At 39.2% G+C, this 19,466-nt stretch overlaps 1 long non-coding RNA gene across 2 annotated transcripts; it reads left to right on the plus strand.

Moving 5' to 3' along the window:
* The first annotated feature begins 1,209 nt into the window (after positions 1-1,209).
* Positions 1,210-18,750, plus strand: LOC113094192 (uncharacterized). Of its 2 annotated transcripts, XR_003288016.1 has the most exons (9): positions 1,210-1,632; positions 2,263-2,328; positions 2,445-2,567; positions 11,885-12,069; positions 13,394-13,680; positions 13,817-13,894; positions 14,074-14,190; positions 14,287-14,423; positions 17,172-18,750. It is a non-coding gene; the product is annotated as an uncharacterized LOC113094192 (long non-coding RNA). The 2 variants fall into 2 exon arrangements; XR_003288015.1 differs by lacking the exon at positions 1,210-1,632 and having other exon boundaries at positions 2,057-2,328.
* Positions 18,751-19,466: the final 716 nt, after the last annotated feature.

Raw genomic sequence — 19,466 nt, forward strand, 5'->3', positions numbered from 1 at the left:
TTATCACAACACTGGTAAGGATTATTCAGATTTTCTCATTCTCTGAATTATCATTATAAAAATAAAAACAATTCAGAAATGAATTAAAATATAATTATATTTTAAATGTGACGCAAATATATATTTTTTCTACAATAGCAACAGTGTTTACCACAGCAAGTCCACTTTAGCCTGTAAACTTAATAATATCTCACTGGAAATAAATGTAAAAATATCAATGTAAAAAAAAATAATATACCTGACATCAAAGTGCACTGTGTAGGATATGAATAACAAATGTAGCCCGTCATTTGTTTACATTGCAAAGGTGTTCGATTTTAGACAACAACTACAACAGTAATAAAAATATGAATCACTATATTCCAGTGTATCATTTTTTTAATGTTTTGAATCAATATTTAAAGTGGACTTATTAATTAGGTGCAAGAGCAGTAGTGATGGTTAAAATAATAGATTAATGCTGAAATAGTCAATTGAGCCTTGTTCCTAGATGGACAGAGAGTGGAAAGTAATAGATCAAATGAGGAGATGGAGACAGAGGAAGAAAAAGAGGGAAATGTAGAGGCACAAGTGACAGAAAGAGAGCAGGGAAAGGCAAGCCAGGAGACAGAGGCTGGTGAGAAAGAGGAAAATGTAGAGGCACAAGTGTTTTCTATAGTTTTACTATAACAGCTGTTCTTAATTATTCTGTAGAACAGAGAAGAAAAAGCCATCAGGTAGGGACAATTTAATACATTTCAGTTTCTAATCCCAGAGCTATTATTATTTTAAACTTAAAATTGTCTTCTCTATTGTTTCTTTTTCAGAACTGCATCAAAGCATTTGTAAAATATATTGCTGTATTGATATTTTGAGCAGCGCCATTTAAAGCCTTGTTCCATGTGCCCCTTTTATACTTTGACCACCTGCCCCTCCAAAGGTCTCTGCATGGCCCTGTTCAGAGGGACTGTCAGCCACGTTAAAAAAGTTAACCGCTTAAGTCATTTGTGGATTAATGCGTATTGGTGACACGAACAATTTAAAGCGCCAACCCTTTAAAGTTTGAGCATATTGTTTGCAAACTGCAATTGATTAATTAAAAACAAAGTAGTTGATATGCTGTGTTGTTTTTGTTGTTTAGTAGCAGTAATATACAGTTATTAACCGTGTCCACTGTATTTTTTGTTGGTTTTCATGAGACCCCCCTTGAAATGACCAGGACCCCCCATTGCCCCCCCAATCAAAATTGTCTGGAGCCGCCACTGGGAGTTCTGTCAAGCAATGGATCCGAGGTTTGATTATTTATTGTTTATGTCAAGGAAAAGTTCCAGGGGCGTCGCACCCGTGGGGGATACACCCACACTTTTCACGGTGAGAGGGTTCAACACCCGCACGTTTTCTGCAGTTTTTCCGCAGTATTGCACAAACGCCTTACTACAGTCGCTCCTCCGTTTCTCTGGCCACTCTGTGTGTACACTCGCTGCGGCTGCCTCCTCTCTGCCTCCCTCTCAAACATGACACCGGCTTTGAGTGTGACCAGCTGATGATTGGCTGTTCTGCCTTAAGTCCCGCCTCTCTTGGGGTGTTATCGGTCAGCTCATGCTGAGGAGGCGGGAACTTATGGTTATGGTTATTTACATCTCCCTTTTCAAGGTACTTTGAATGAGTGTTTGTGCTTTCGAGGTTTTTAAATAAGCTTGATATGTGTTTGGGAAGATGTTTTGTTGACATGTCGAGTGTTTTCGGTATTATATTTATTATTTTTTAGACTTATGCTAATTGCTATTATTGGGATATTGTTCAGCAGCTAGCTAAATTTGGTTATGTAACGTTAAGTGGCATGCAATGTATAACATAACTGTGATGAAGAAGGCAGGGAATTGAAAAGGAGGGGGGACAAACTGCCATTGTTAAGCAGTGTATTCATGGGTTCATTGCCAGTGCAACTGATTTTGATATTTTGAGCATTGTTTGTTGATTAGCTGAAAACTTTTGTGGATACTTACCTGTTGTGTTTGATTGTAACGTTACCTGTTGAGGAGAAAAAAGTGAGAAATGCTGACATTGTTTCCATACCTGTTGAAGAACTATGAAAGAAAAGTCTATATTATTTTAATGTTTAAAAACAGTAAATTGTTACATTATTTATACCACTAGAGAAAAAGCTTTTTGTGGGCGTTTTTTTTCTCCCCTTTTCAGGGCGCAAGTAAGCAAAATTTAGCAGTCACAGTCCTGTCAGACCCATGTCACTATCAAGCTTACCACTGTCTTTTTGTCACGCAGTATCATTAAAATGCAAAAAAGAAAGTGGCAGGAGAAAAGATTGACACCTTTTTCAAGAGAAATCATGTAAGTGAAGTTGAAAGCTGAAAGTTGAAAAATTTTGACATTAAACAACAGTAGCCTATTCCCATTAGATATTGTTTGTGTTTATTTCATGATATTACTTTTCAATATTCACTTAGGTTTTTTTCAAACACAGCTGGAACTGTTTGTCCCTATTCCTTTACCACTGCCCATTATTACCACTTTAGGAGAGGAAGTTGCTGGAGGCATCAGTTTCAGAGAGAGCACAGGAAGGTTCACAGGTGAGCAATGAAATGAATGTTTACCCCTCATTTACACTGAACACGTGTGCAGAGCATTACGGCTGCGACAAGGTTTTATTCCGTCCTCCACGCGGTGCCAACTCACACCGGGAGCATATCAAAAGCGGAGCGACTGGATGCGTGAGACCACGTGATTTGCCTGTCCGATGTGTTTTTCTGATTCCAGAATGAATCTCTCGTCATCCATTTCTTGTCTCCAATAAGGATATATTGCCAATATACATGCAATACGTTTGGGAGTCTGCACAGGGTGTTTATTTTGAAATTGACAGGGATTTTTGACTTTTATGTTGTATTTCCGGTGCGACTTGGACACGCGTCCGTCAAAAATAGACTAGGCGCCTATATTTAGCGAAGCGGCGCGGAGAGCCGCTTCTGGGAAGCTTCTGAAACGTGCCGCGTCGCGGCCGGTGTAAACACAAGCATTGACTAGAATGGGCACGATCAGCTCCAGTTGCCGTGTCGCAGCCGTAATGCGCCGCACACGTGTTCAGTGTAAATGAGGGGTTACAGTTTTTGAAAGAGGTCTATTGGGGCTTTCACACAGGATGCGGTATGCGCGGCGCTTGCCGCTTGCCCTTCAACAACAACGCGATTTGCGCTGCGCTGTGCTATGGCGTAGGCGGAGTTTTAAAAACTTTTAGCAGGTGCTCTTTCATAGTCTGTGGTTCCTCCTTTCGGTCAGCAGCAAACATGTATCTGTCCCGTTGTAAGAAGCGAGCGATAGCGCTAGTCCTGCTGATAAGAATTAAGAGAGAAGCAAGGAAGAAGAGGCTGTGGGTACGACCTCAAACTTGTATCGTACAGCTCAGAAAAAACTGACACACAGTACTCGCCGTTCATCCATTTTTATTTCCGTGCTTGTTTGGATCCCCCGATTCTATTGGTCGCGCTGGTAATCGTCACAGAGCGCAGCGGCAAAAGTTGAACTATTTTGAACTTTGACCGCGGCGTGCGCACCGTTTCGCTTGCGCTTTGGTCGACGCAGCAACAAAACGTCCTTGCGCATACCGCGTCCTGTGTGAAAGGCCCATATGTAGGAAGAGAGGCCATGCGTGTGTGTGTGTGTGTTGTGTCATGGGTGGAGCTTATTTCCATCCCAGGTGCACACGTGTGTCTGGTGTGTTTTCATTTAAAATGTTTTGATTAGGGTGTATGTGAGGATGTGGCCATGATTTTTATTTTTTTAAATGTAGGATTATTTTTTTTCCCAGCCAAACGCTGCAAGCCAGAAATCCGGCACGGTGCCGGAGAACTTTAAGCCCTGCATTTTGTACCCCTCTGTCACTGTATTCATCGTTTTTATTGTTTATAAACAAACCACATCCATCCCCCACACTTTTGAAAAGCTTGCTACGCCCCTGGCCATTAGTTGATATCCTTGTTTTTGTGTAGGTAATATTGTTACTCCCCTCGAGTTGAATTAAAGGCTCAGTTCGTTCTTGGTTTTAACAGACATTTATTTGGACACGAGTCTTCAACATGTCTTGTACATGCTAGTCTTTTAGCCTTTTTTATGTCCCAACAATGCCGTCAGAACTATGAAAGAAAATACACAAACTTAAATTAACCATCTAAAAGAGATGTTTTACACATAATAAACAAAAAAATACATACAAACGAATAAATAAAGTGCACATTTCCACCAGCAAGTAAATACACTTAATTGGCTAATTATACATTAACACACGATCACATAACAAACGTTCACATATGGAAGCCAGTTAAGATGATAAAACACATACCTCATTGGCCTCTCTGACTCAAGAGGAATAAACTTGGAGGGTTACAGCTTCCTTTAAACAAAAACTCTTCTTAGCACCACTTATGGCTTATCTCTTACAGACATGGGTTACTAGTGCGGCACCTCGTGCAGCTCTTCTTACAGGTAGTGCACCGGAAACTATTCTGATAGCAACATTTAAATAATTCCCAAGCGGAACAAAATAAAAAATAAATAGATTCCCCCTTTTCTAAGGTTTTAGCTGAATAATATGAAATTAATTGACATGTATTAACAAAAAATATAATACTTATCTATTCTATATTAATTGACCTTTTAAATGTAAAGTGCATATAATGAATGAAATATATGAAGTTGCATCTGACGGCAGCTACAAATATGTTGTCATATATGTTTAAACTTAAATAGACTATCTATACAAGTAGTTATGTCTCTTTGTATTATTTTGTCCTGTTATTGACGTAATGCGCGTCATTGACAACAAAAAAGTACAACAGTTATTGTTTTCCAATGTTTTTTATTTATTTATTTAATTTATTTTTTTGGATTTACATTTTTAAAAAAATGGCCTACTGCAATCATTCTAAACAGCTTGAATAAAACCCGTTAATATTTATTATAGACCACTGTAACTGTCTATAATCTAACAAACAAGTTTATTAAGAAAATAAAAGTGTGTACACCAGATAAATTGGATGATAAAGAAATTGCTAACAATAGTATAATATAGCATATTTTATGTTTTTAGTGGTCGTAGCTGATGACTGTGAATTAGAAAGTTGTCCGTCTTGATAAGAACAATTTATGTACCGAGTTTGGTGTCTGTAGCTAAAACTAACCCCCCCACTTTTGACAAAAGGTGGCGCTATAGAGTGCCTCTTCCACGCCCTTTAATAAGCTTTTGCCAGTGTCTAGCTGTCACTAATACTGATGTGTGTTCTGAGATTTTCGTGAAATTCTAAGTATGTTATATGCCTCAAAATCACCTGAAAAGTATTCCAGTTTGACATGTTGCCACGGCAACAATACTTTTAGATATCAATATCCCCCCAGCAGATTTATATCGGCTGTGTTTTAACATTATTCTGATGAAGTTTGAAGCAAATCGAGTAAAAATAAGATGCTGAATTCAAAGTATTTTGAAAATGACACACTTCCTGCTGCCGTTTGGTGGCGCTATAACTTTGACTCCTTATAGTCACATATATGTGATCGACATCATACAACGAATAATCTGATGAAGTTTGATTAAAATCAGAAAATGTATGTGGATGGTATTAGACACTTCCTCTCATTTCTTGCCATAATTTTCAACGCCTCGCCATGAGCAAACCGTTCGAGATATCAAAAATCCCCTGGCAATTTTTCAGCCGCAATGTCTTGAGATCATGTTTTTTTTTTTTTTTTTTATTTAAAGTTTTAAAGTTGCATTAACAAACACAGAAACATAAATAAACAACCAACAGTAGACAACAAGGATATACACACAAAAAAAAACATCTGGATTGCCTCAGTCAGCAAATATATATACATAATAATTATTAAGAGTAGGCATAACTTACAATATTCACAGTTGTGTTGTAAATCAGTAATATCACCATTGGAGGAGTAAATAAAACTGGTACGAATTAAAAAAAAATAAGAATAAATAAAATAAAAGGATATGATTACAGAGTATATTATTTTTGAACTTCCAAAAGACTCAAGAGAGGTCCCCAAGTGGCTTCAAATCTTTTCAGTGCGCCAAGCTCACCAAAACATAGCTGTTCCATTTGAATGATATGAAGCATCTCATTTGACCATCTCTGAAAACAAGGAGCTTGTGAGGTTTTCCAATTGAAGAGTATAATCTTTTTGGCTGCGATTAAGCCTACCATTAGCGCGTGCTGATGAGTACGAGGGATAGTATCCATAACATTAGAATAGCCCAAAATGGCCAGATTGTGGTCGGGCTGAATGTTAACTCCATATGCTTGAAAACAATTTAAAAATGTTAGACCAAAAATCATAAAGAATAGGGCAAAACCAAAATAAATGTGCCAATGTCCCATCTGCCATCTTGCACCTATCACATTGAGAAGAAATTGAGGGAAATATTTTGTTCAATCTAGTTTTGGAGTAATGAATACGATGCATAACTTTTTAACTGGATTAGTTTATATCTTGAATTTACAAAACAACTCTTTATTCTCGACAGACCTTCTTCCCAGATCTCATCAGACACGTCGTTGCTTAATTCAGTAGACCAGGCTATTTTAAGGTGCTTGGTGCTTATAGGTGTTGTAAAAGCTTGAACAAAACGAGATACCAAATGTCTAGTTTCAGGATTAGAGGAGAAAAGCGTGTGAATAACATTGCTTTCAGGTTTATTTATAAATTGTGGAATATTTTTCTTTACATAATTTCTAATATGGGAAGTCATGGCCTAATGGTTAGAGGGTTGGACTCCCAATTGAAGGGTTGTGAGTTCTAGTCTCGGGCCGGACGGAATTGTGGGTGGGGGTAGTGCATGAACAGCTCTCTCTCCACCTTCAATACCACGACTTAGGTGCCCTTGAGCAAGGCATCGAACCCCCAACTGCTCCCCATAAATGGCTGCCCACTGCTCCGGGTGTGTGCTCACAGTGTGTGTGTGTGTGTGTGTGTGTGTGTGTGTTCACTGCTCTGTGTGTGTGCATTTTGGATGGGTTAAATGCAGAGCACAAATTCTGAGTATGGGTCACCATACTTGGCTGAATGTCACTTCACTTCACTCACTCACTCACACTAATTTGCAGATAACGGAAGAAGTGAGACTGCGGGAGTACAAATGTATTTTTAAGCTGCAAAAAGGATGCAAATTGATCTGCTATATAAAGATCTCCTATACAGCATAAACCTTTTTTTCTCCATCCTGAAAAAGCTCCATCAATCCGAGAAGGCTCAAATGAAGGTTTGCATGATATTGGTGTATTGACTGAGACTTTTGGTAGTTTATAGATTTTTTTGATCTGATTCAAAATCTTGAGGGAATTTCTTAATACAAAATGATTGCTAGCTAATTTATGTATAGATTTACACTCTGTAAAAAGTAAAGCTGGGAGAGAAGACTCTGGCACTGACATCGCCTCTGCACGTACCCATAAAGGAGAAGTCTCAGGTTACATATCATCCAGAATACCCCTTTGCCAGAAAGTGAGAGCCCTGGCATTTGCTGCCCAATAATAATGCTTAAAGTTGGGAAGGCCAAGGCCTCCACAATCAGAAGGTTTTTGCAAGTGGGCTTTTGCTATGCGAGGTGTTTTACCATTCCATACAAATGAAATAATTATTTAATCAAGTTGCTTAAAAAAAGTTGCCGGCAAAAAAATTGGGAGATTTTGAAAAAGATATAGAAACTTAGGAAGAGTAATCATCTTTATCACATTCACACGGCCAATTAGCGATAAAGGGAGCAGTTTCCAGCTTTCAATGCTTCGTTTAAGTTTATTAATCATGTCTAAAAAATTTAAATTAAACAGCCGCTTAGGGTTCTTTGAAATTTTCAGTCCGAGATATGTAAAGTGATCATCCACTATTTTAAATGGTATACTGCTCAAAAAAGTATCACTTAATTTATTTGTTAGGGGCAAAAATTCACTTTTACTCCAATTTATGGTGTATCCTGAAAGTTTACTAAAAGTGTCAATGTAATCTAAGATTTTCGGGACAGAAACCACAGGATCTGTGATATACAGTAAGAGATCATCTGCATATAAGCTTATCATACTTTCAGCATTGCCCAAAGAGATTCCATGGATATGTGGATGAGTTCTAATTCCTACCGCTAATGGCTCGAGCGCAATGTTAAAAAGTAGAGGTGAAAGACGATCACCTTGTTGTACACCCCGGTTCAGTTCAAAAGAGCTGGATCTAATACCATTGGTCAATACAGATGAGGACGGATGGAAGTAAACAATTTTGATCCAGTTGATAAATTTGTCGCCAAATCCGAACTGTTTCAAAGTCTCAAACATATATGGCCACTCAATCTGATCGAAGGCTTTTTGGAATTCTAGTGAAATAACGACTGCAGAATTGTCGGCTAACTGATGATCAGAATATAAAATATTAAGTAGTAGGCGGACATTAAAGAATGAAAACCTTCCTGGAATAAATCCAGTTTGGTCAGGATGAATAATTGTTGAGATATGTTGTGCTAATCTGGAAGCCAATATTTTAGTCAAAACTTTTTGATCAAACTTTAAAAGAGCAATGAGTAAAGAGTAAAGATTTTGTGGAAAAAGTCAGAGTCATCAAAATTGGGGCCATATATATTAAGCAAAGTTATTGGGAAAGCATTAATATGCCCATATACCATTATATATCTACCTTGGGGATCAGTAACCATGGATGAAAGTCGAAAAGGAACATTCTTACGAAAAAGAATAGCTACACCTCTTGCTTTGGCATTGAATGAGGCCTGGTAGACTTGTGATATCCAATTGGTCCTGAGTCTGCATTGATGAGTTATACTGAGGTGGGTTTCCTGGAGAAATATTATACCAGCCTTGAGTGATTTCAAATGTGCAAACACTCTACTTCTTTTAATTACATGGCCAAGCCCTCTTACATTCCAGGAAGCCAATGTTAAGGCTTCTCCCGTAATGTTAGACATCAAATTCTACAAAAACAAAAATTGAGACCTTGAAATGAGGCAGTCCAGAGAGAAAAGAAAAAAAAAACTGGAGAAGAAAAAAAAAAACCAGCACATAAGACAGGAACATGTAAACTTTTAGAACTTAGAACAAAGTCGACCCATCCCCTCCCACCCCTGGCTTCCCCGAAATGAAGCACATTGTCCCTAATTCGACCCGAGAACACTACTCGCATGTAAGTAGTATGAAAAACCATCACCAGTCACTACGATCGCGGAAAACCCGCTCTACTCCACTTCCAAGTTACAAACATTTTAATCTATAACTATTAACAATGATGCCGTCTATAAAGATGCTGTTTTGGAAACACTCTTGATGAAAACAAAAAAATGATAACGTATCAACAGGCAGTATGAAGCATTTTAAGAGTAATACCAGTGTTGCGCATATGTCTCTACCCCGGTCTTAGCTTAGTCTCCACAAATTTCGCAGCCTCTACAGGGTAAGTGAAGGTCTGGAACTGTCCACTGTGCTGAACACGGAGACGCGCAGGAAAGCGGAGACTGTGTGTTGTCTTTAGCTCTCTCAAGTCGCGCATCACGTCGCTGAATGCCTTTCGCTGTTCCATAACTTCTGCGGTGCAGTCCGGAAAAATTTAAACCCTGTGACCATTGTATTCCAGGGTGCGATCCCGGCGAAGTCGAAGAATTAATTCCTTTTCCTTCGAGCAATAATGAGGCGAGGCCTCTCCTCACCTGATGGCCTTGGCTTGAGCGTGCAGTGAGCACGGTCAATGAAAAGCGGTCATTGAAAGTGAGTCTATCCCAGTAGTTTTGGAATTAGCGCCGCGACAAACTCGGTCGGTCTCCCTTTCTCCTCTCCCTCCGGGATACCAATTATTTTTATATTGTTGCGCCGAGATCGCCCTTCTAAGTCGTTGACCTTCGCTTTAAGAGCTTTATTGGTCTTTTGCAAATCAGTCAAAGTCGCTTCGAGAGAGCACAGGCGGTCCTCGTGGTCTCGTGTTTGACCCTCAACAGTCTCCACTCTCTCCGCGAAATCCCGTACCGATGTCTGTAGAGACCTAAAGTCTTCCTCAAACTTGTCAAATCTTTCATTTATTGTCGCAAGAATCCTGTTTGATATCTTTTCCCACATCGACGGTGTTGGGGAAGTCGTGGCCTAATGGTTAGAGAGTCGGACTCCCAATCAAAGGGTTGTGGGTTCTAGTCTCGGGCCAGACGGAATTCGGAATTGTGGGTGGGGATAGTGCATGTACAGTTCTCTCTCCACCTTCAATACCACGACTTAGGTGCCCTTGAGCAAGGCATCGAACCCCTAACTGCTCCCCGGGCGCCGCAGCATAAATGGCTGCCCACTGCTCCGGGTGTGTGTTCACAGTGTGTGTGTGTGTGTTCACTGCTCTGTGTGTGTGCATTTCGGATGGGTTAAATGCAGAGCACAAATTCTGAGTATGGGTCACCATACTTGGCTGAATGACACTTCACTTTCACTTCACTGTATTGTCGTCGGCAGAGGCTTGGCTAGCGGCAGGATTAGCTTCGTCACAACTAGCCGATGGCTGAGGGCTGGAACTTTTTGAGGCTTTTGCCGATTTTAAAGGCATTTTGCACATCCAGGTGTTTACTAATTGAAATAAAAATGAAGGCGGCATTTAGTTTCACTCGTTGAAGAAACTTGGTGTGGAGGAGCTCGATAAAACACGTCTACTCCATGCACACCTCAGCAGCGCCCCCCCCCCCCCCCCCTTGAGATCATGTTGACCGAGTTTTGTGGCAATTGGGTAAAAAACCTATGACAAGTATATCAAGTTCCAGAGCATGCACTTTTTACATAACTCTAAATAGCTGACTTCCTGTTGGGCGGAGCCTATGACATGCAATACTTGGATTGATGAGATCTATATGTGTACCGAGTTTCATACGTCTACGAGCAAGTATGTATGATATATAGCCCTCCATATTCCAGGGGGCGCTGTAGAGCCCCTGTGCCACGCCCGTGTATCAGTCTCTGCCCGGCCCTAATGGCCGCAGGTTCCAATGTGTGTGCCAATTTTCAAGACTTTTTAATCATGTTAAGGGCCCCAAAAGCCCCCGAGACGTTGGAAAATAATAATAATAATAATAATAATAATAATAAATAATCCTAAGGAAAACAATAGGCCTCTCGCCCTTTGGGCTTGAGCCTTAATAATAATAATAATAAGAATAAAAAATAATCCTAAGGAAAACAATAGGCCTCTCGCCCTTTAAAACCGCTCATCCATGAACATGATTTCTACCCGAGTCCTGTCGGATTGCATTAGCTGTGGGGATGAAGACGACCACTCCCATAATTCCACACTCAGTCTCTGTTGTCATCAAACTAAACCTTTGTTTGTTTGTTTTTTTGTTTTGAATACGTGCCTTCTAGCGGTAAAAAATTACATATTGTACCTTTAAGGTACATCATTCGTCACATCACTTGCTCTTTTTCTGTAAGTCGAAAATGGTCCACTGGAAGCTGGATATTTTACGTTAAAAAGTTTTAAATATGAATATTTTTCTTAAAACCGTTGAGTCAATTCAGAAGGCCTTTAACAAACTCATATTGAAAGGCCTGAGTGTCAGTACATTTTATTTTTGGGTGAAGTATTCCTTTTATATACAAATGTAGCCAACTTTTTTCAAGTCTTCAAAATAATAAACGTAATTTATAATGCATACTTTAAAAAGTGTATGCATGAAGCATCTACATTTACATAAAATCAAATGCATACATGTCAATATAAAGTTGGATTAGGGTTAGTGATTAGTTTTTTTTTGTTGTTGTTTTTTTTTTTTTACAAACTTGGTGCGTATTCTGATGAGCATGCATTGATGATAAACCTTTGATTCCTGATCACAATACTATATTTATACCTGTTTTTTCACTAGGTGTCTGATCATCACAACACTATCCTTGATGTGCCAGTGGGGATCTTATTCGGGGACACAGCCCCCCAACAGATCTTCAGCCCCCCAACTCCTTGCACTTGACTTCTTCTATTGGAATAATTCTTGAAGGCCAAGTGGTGATGGAAAAATGTGGGACCTCCCACAGGCCATCTGTCATCTCTTCGGTTTGATTTATGCACTAGACCTGAATTACCCAAAATCACTGACCAACACGTTTGATTTCATCCAGCATGTACTAATGACAATGGGATAGATTGCTCTCAAGCCTAGAGTTCAGTCTCTAGCAAACCAGCTTTTTGCTTAAGAAACGTCTCTCTGTGATACTTTAACACCACCCTTTGTATTGGGATTTATCCACCAATCAAATTACTCCATTATCCATTTATGAAAAATAAAAAGTATGTTTAAATATTTAAATGCACAGAGTTCTACAATTGATGTGCAGTATTTAAATTGGGATATTGTTACCATTGTTACACCTCTGTAGTTTGGTTGTGACCTGGTAATATTTTAATTACAGTATAGTTTGTACTGTAATGTTATGACATTTGGGCCAAAGACAAGTTCAGTATGCATTATTTTAGTTTGCCGTGTTTGCACAAAGCTTAAATGGTGAACTGTAGTAAGACTGTAGTTATGTTTAGCTTACATGTTCAGTACATTAACAATTGTGAGGCATAAAAAGTGTAAGTGCAAAGAGTCATACAAATGATGTAAGTGCACTAGTTAATGTTTTACTGTTTACATTTTTACTGTTGTTACCAACTTTACAGTGTGGTTGTGACCCAGTAATATTTCCACTACAGTTTGTACTGTAATACTGTGAAACTTTGGTGAAAGATACTGTTGAGTATGTTTTATTTTAGTTTGCTATGTTTGCACAAAGCTTAAACGGTCAAAACTAATTATGTTTACATTGACATAATTGTGATACATGATTGATGGGTAACACTTTATAATAACTGCACACTATTAATCATTACTTAAGCATTAGTCAACAGAAAATTCATAATTTATAAAGCATTAATAGACAGTAATAAGCAGTTTATAAATACAGATATAAATGCTTTATTCTTGATTTAAAACCATATCTATAATGTGTTTAATAATTGTATTTTCATACTTTATTCATGATCAATTTATCATTTCTCAATGAAGTATAGCATTATTTACAAACCAGTTATTTAGGAGTTGCCAGTGATTCATAAGATCACAAGAAATGTAGTAAATTCAGGTCAGTTAACGGTCAGTTAACTATTTATGTGAGCTCATTTAAAGTGAGGACTAGTCTGTTCCGTATTGCTCTGTGTAACTGGGAAATGTTTTAATATATAGTAGCACAGCACATGTAGAGCAGCTATTGCGTTCCATAAAAGAAGGGAACTCAGATAAAACACAGCTTTATTAGGGGTGTCTGTGTGTGGCTGGCTGGTGTGTGGCTTTTCTTCTCACTGCATCATCTCACACTTCTCTTTTTCTTTATCACAGGTAGACAACGTCTCCAGAATGCTGAGATACATCCAGCCAAGTGGGGATGAAGTCAGTTTAGTCCACTGAGACCAAGGACTACCTCACCCAACTCTGACACGCTGACCAGCCACCATACTGAACTACATCAAGAACATGATCTGGTTTGTTCAGTATCTGAAGACCCACCTCAACTTGGCTGCAGCAGATGCTGACTTCTACAGGAAGAGCCAAGCCTACATCGACCTCCTCGGTTCCCTCAGAAAGCCAGTGGCGAAGTCGAACAGCAAGGTCGCTTGTAAAACCAGGTCAGTTTCCATTTAGTTTTATTTCATGACTTCCTCCATGTTGATAGTACTTATGTGCTGGCTGTAAATCTGGGGTTATGTGATACAGACATATGTGTAATTCTTCGCTGTATTGCTGTCTTGTATGCCATTCTAGGTATGACCGGTTCCTTGAGGGTGAGATGAGGCTTCAGGAGTGCCAGGCAGTCCTCCGGAAGGCCAAGGCTGCTGAAAGGTGACCACGTGGCTTCATACGAAAAGACCATGTTCTGCTACTACTGTGAAGCAATCCTGATCCTCGGTCACTTCCAGAGGGAGGGAATAACAGCAAGTGATAAGACCTCAGTTTTTGTGGGGGCATCAGCCTAAACAGATTATATTAGGAGATTTCTCTGTGTTTTTTTATTTTTTCAGACAACAGAGTGGGATGAAAGAAAAAATTCTGGGGGAAAGGTGTGTGTGGCTGTCAGCGAACACAAGACTGCGACAATGCAGATCACTGTGTTTGCCCTGACAATGGAGGAGGGAGCAGTAAGTAAACTTTGTACAGGCTAAATTGCCTTACCATGAAATACAGTAACACCAGCAATGAACCAACAGATATTAACAGATTTTTTGCCTCTGCAGATCCTGGACACATACTACACCTGGATCCACCCTTACTGCATCCGGCCAGATGTAGGTCATGGAAACAGGTTATTTGTTTCTTCATCGGGCACAAAGATCAGGAGTGCAACCAATGACCTCTCTCGTCTGCACGCACGGTAAGTATTAACAGCAGTCCATAAATCCAAAAATATCTGTTGGATTAGCATTCAACTAATAATGTATTTGTGCATTTATTAAATGAATCAGCCTCTAGAATATATATAATTCAAGTTTTGGAGTTTCATCTGATATTTCTGCCCCATTTCAGCTACAATCTGCACTGTAAAAAATTTCTTGTTGTTTTTACAAAAACTTTTTGGCAGCTGTGGTTGCCAGAATAATTTTGTAAAAATACAGAAAACTGTAAACACATTTACGTCAAAAACTGTTAATTTTACAATATAAAGCTGTAATTTACAAACAAGAAAATGTGAATATAAACCAGTAAATTCAACAACACACAAAATTAAATCTGTTTTGTACCTTGAAAATACTGACAACCACCATAATAATAAAGATGGTACTGTATAAGAGAAAGCCACATGAAGTATCAAAGCTCATCACAAGTAGCTTCACCACAAGCAGAAGTATATATTAACTAGAGCCCGACCGATATATCGGCCGGCCGATATTATCGGCCGATATGAGCTAATTGCATTTAAATCGGCATCGGCGTTTATAACGGCCGATGAAACATGAGAAACAGTCTCATATTCTTCACTCATGTTATGAGTGTTGCATAGTTTGCCCACCAGAGGGCGGTCTGCAGCTCCAGAGTTGCAACAGCGCCAGAAATCCACAAAGAAGAAAGCGATCAGCCAAGCCACCCAGGTGAGTCTGTCGTTCGTCATGTGAAATGATTGTAGATTTAGTTCATACACTGTATATAAAAACGGTGTGGTAGTTCTAGTTAACGGTCCTATCATTATCACTTCTAAATATTCTGTAACATCACTTACAGCCGCTAATGCATTGCTATATTAGATTAGCCACAAAGCTAATACCATGTTTATCAGTGGAAGATCGCGAACGTTAATAAGAGGTCGAACTATAAAGTTAGCGTTTAGTGCTTATTCTATTGCGGTGTGTTTCCCACATAATGACCGCGTAATGGGCCTTTCACACAGGACGCGGTATGCACAGCGCTTGGCCGCTGGGTTTAGCGTTGCCCTTCAGATACAACGCGATTTGCCCTGCTCTGCGCTATGGCGTAGGCGGAGTTTTAAAAACTTTTAGCGGGAGCTCTTTCATAGTCTGTTGTTCCTCTTTTCGGTCAGCAGCAAACATGTATCTGTCCCGTTGTAAGAAGCGAGCGATAGCGCTAGTCCTGCTGATGAGAATTAAGAGAGAAGCAAGGAAGAAGAGGCTACCCTCAGGCCCAGGGAACAATTTGGTGAATTCAGGCTGGTTACGTTACTCTAACGCTAATATAGCTTCCTTTTTAGCAGGCCCCTTAAATGCTTGCTATTAACTTGTTTGAAGGTGGTTCTTCTCAAAATTGACAGCGGTGTGTTCATGGCACTAACGTTAACCATTTTGATTCAGACTGCACAAAGAGAAGAGGAGAAGATATACGGGTCCGTTGTGAATGTGTCTGTGAGAGCAAATGTAGTGTAGTTACAGTAACTACAGTAGGTGCGTCAGAAATGATTAAATCAGAGGGGACATGTAAATAAATGTGAGCTGAACAAGCGCTTTTTTCTTTTCTTTTTTTTTCTTACATATTGTTTCAAAGCAGCTTTACAGACATAACAGGAAAATGTTGAAATAATATTGTTAAATATAAAGAGGTTAATACCTATTGCTTGACAAATAAAAAAATATATATATATTTCTCATTTTTGCCTATGTAGGAGATCCCTGTTTATTATTATTATAATTCTAATGATGACATGAGTAATGATACATGGTGATATTATTAATACACATGCTTATTCTTTCTATGTCTCTCTTTCTGCCCTACAGATGGCTGAAAAAGGTGAATGATGTAGCAGCAAAAGTGTGGGACTACTTCTGCAAATACTTTAACTTTAACTTTAGTATTATAATTTATTTACAGTACACACACAGACTGTTAAAATCAGCTTCAACTGGAAGAAAGTAAAAGTGTTAAATGTTTAAAATCAGACTGTTTTTTGATCGTTAAAAAATATATACTTTTGATGTGCAATTGTTTAGTGATTGAGACCGTAATCTAAGGCTTTTTTTTTACATAAATCCCTTCTGGAAAATGGTTTATACAGCCCACATACATAGAACAGGCAGATATTTTGCCATTGAATGTTATGTAAGTGCAGCTTATAGGAAATGGGTCTAATATCCAGTTTATTTTCAAAATCAAAATATCGGCTTATAAATCGGCTCTTTTCGAGTTAATATCGGCATCGGCCCCCAAAAATCCATATCGGTCGGGCTCTAATATTAACATATAGAAGGTGCACATTTATGGAAACACAAAACACCATCATGGTAACACACGTGATACTTAAATAATGCAAAAAACTTTCATTAAGCAACAGAAGATGTAACATGAAGCTCAAATGTACATAACTGATAACAAGAACTATTTAAAAACATGATTATTTAAACAAAATACTTTCAAACGTGGAGTGTCACGCAGGGAATTCTGGGAATATCAGTTTACAGTTTTAGACTGTAAATTATACATTGATTTGTTCTTTTTTTACTTCTAAAAGCTGTATAATTAACAGAATTTTACTGTAAATTTACATTAAATGCTTTGTTAGATCTTTTACAGTTTTCCCCTGTATATAGTACGGGAACTTACTGTTAACCTATTATCAGTTTTTTTCCGTAGCGTTTTTACAAAATTTTACAGTTAAAATTACACTTATTTTTTACAGTGTGCCCAATATCAAAAGCCAGCAGATACGCAGGACCGTTGAGACAGAAGTGGCTGCAAACTTCACAGAGGAGCAGAAGGCATCGGTCACACACTACATGGCCCATTCGACGGCAGTGGGAAATCAACACTACAGAATGGTCTCCGAAGAGGGCAGATTTGCTGCTGAATCATAGGCCTGGCTCTCTCTTCAACATGATCACATTTACTTCAGTGATAATATATAACCTAGATTCAGGCTTTTCACTGGAGACTAACATTGTTAATTTTGAAACTTGTGGCGCCTCTCAGGGTACTGTTGAGTTAGGCCTAAATTTGTTGTCAAGAACAGACCACAGTTTAGCAAGATCTATGTGCCATTCATAGTTTTTTAACAAATTTTTTATGTAGATATGTTGGAAATTCTATTCTGTAATTTATATGCCCTTACATTTCTGGGTGATCCCAGGATAAAATTCTCCCCTGGAGATTTATTATTAACCTGGTTTTTGGGTGATCCCTAGATAAAATTCTCCCCAGGTGACCTGATCTCACCGAAGAGGGCAGATTTGCTGCTGACTCATAGGCCTGGGTAAAATGTAATTATTTATTTTATGTTTTTATTGCACTTCCTGTGTATGTAAATATATATTTGCTCCATTTCATATGTAGCACATAATTAAAATTGTTGAGCCAGGACTTGTGGGGCAGAGGAAATTTTACTCCGTAATTTATAGTTTTAAAGCACTGGCCTTGCATTTCTGGGTGATCCCAGGATAAAATTTAAATCCCCCGGTGATTTATTGTTAACCTGATTTTACCGAAGAGGGCAGATTTGCTGCTGACTCATAGGCCTGGATAAAATGTATTTATATTTTATGTTGTTATTGCACTACCCGTGTATGTAAATATTAATTTGTTCCTTTTCATATGTAGCACATAATTAGTATCATGTTTGAAAAATTTTCTACAACCTAATTGGTCGATCTGTTGGACAACATCGCTACACAAGTGGAGCTCTCTGACTGAAAAAGATCTGACCAAGCAGATTCTGGAGCTCTCTAAGGAGCTGAACAGAGGGACACTATGTCCGATTGTGACCTTTTTGGGCTAATGAAGCAGATGATGGTGAGATGAATATAGGCATCGAATAAATAAAAAAAACCTGGGGAAATGCTCTGGCCTCCTGAATACAGACAGCCGGGACCTGCGGAGAGAAAAGCAGTGCAACCACGCTGTCATTGCTTAATTTTTGTTCTTGTTTAAGGTTCTGGGGTTGACATATTCTTTTAACTGCTGCTATTTAAATTTCTTTCTTTTTTCAGTCTCTGCCAGTTCATCAGTTTTGTTCTTGTTGTCATTCTATTTATTGTTAATTTTTAAGCTGTGCTTTGTTGTTTATAGTTCCTTCGTGTTGCCAGAATAAAATGTGCTACAGATGTTCTCTCTTTTTTTAATTGACAGCCGAGATTGAGGGGGATGTGATTGTGAGGGATGGATGTTATATTGCGAGAAAATTCTTGGACCCGGAGCAAGATGTGCGAGAACAGAGGGGCAAAAGCTTTTGCCTAAAAGAACGGACGTCATGAAGGCAAAGCAGGGCTTTGGAGGCTGTGATGATGATGGATGGCCTAACCCTTTCATTAATTGCAAAGATTTTTTAATTTAAAAAAAAAAACATGAAAATATAGTTAGTACAAGAGATTAGTTCAATAGGGTCATAGTAACCGTAAACGATGCCGACCCGCGATCCTGCAGCGTTATTCCCATGACCCGCCGGGCAGCGTGCGGGAAACCATGAGTCTTTGGGTTTGGGGGAGTATGGTTGCAAAGCTGAAACTTAAAGGAATTGACGGAAGGGCACCACCAGGAGTGGACCCTGCGGCTTAATTTGACTCAACACGGGAAACCTCACCCGGCCCGGACACGGAAAGGATTGACAGATTGATAGCTCTTTCTCGATTCTGTGGGTGGTGGTGCATGGCTGTTCTTAGTTGGTGGAGCGATTTGTCTGGTTCTTTCCGATAACGAACGAGACTCCGGCTTGTTAAATAGTCACGCGGCCCCATGCGGTCAGCGTTAAACTTCTTAGAGGGACAAGTGGCGTTCAGCCACGCGAGATGGAGCAATAACAGGTCTGTGATGCCCTTAGATGTCCGGGGCTGCACGTGCGCCACAATGGGGGGATCAGCGTGTGTCTACTCTGCGCCGAGAGGCTCGGGTAACCTGCTGAACCCTGCTTGTGATCGGGACTGGGGATTGAAACTATTTCCCATCAACGAGGAATTCCCAGTAAGCGCAGGTCATAAGCTCCCGT

The sequence above is a fragment of the Carassius auratus genome, unplaced genomic scaffold (genome assembly GCF_003368295.1).
Source record: "Carassius auratus strain Wakin unplaced genomic scaffold, ASM336829v1 scaf_tig00215270, whole genome shotgun sequence".
In the NCBI taxonomy this organism is placed as follows: domain Eukaryota; kingdom Metazoa; phylum Chordata; class Actinopteri; order Cypriniformes; family Cyprinidae; genus Carassius; species Carassius auratus.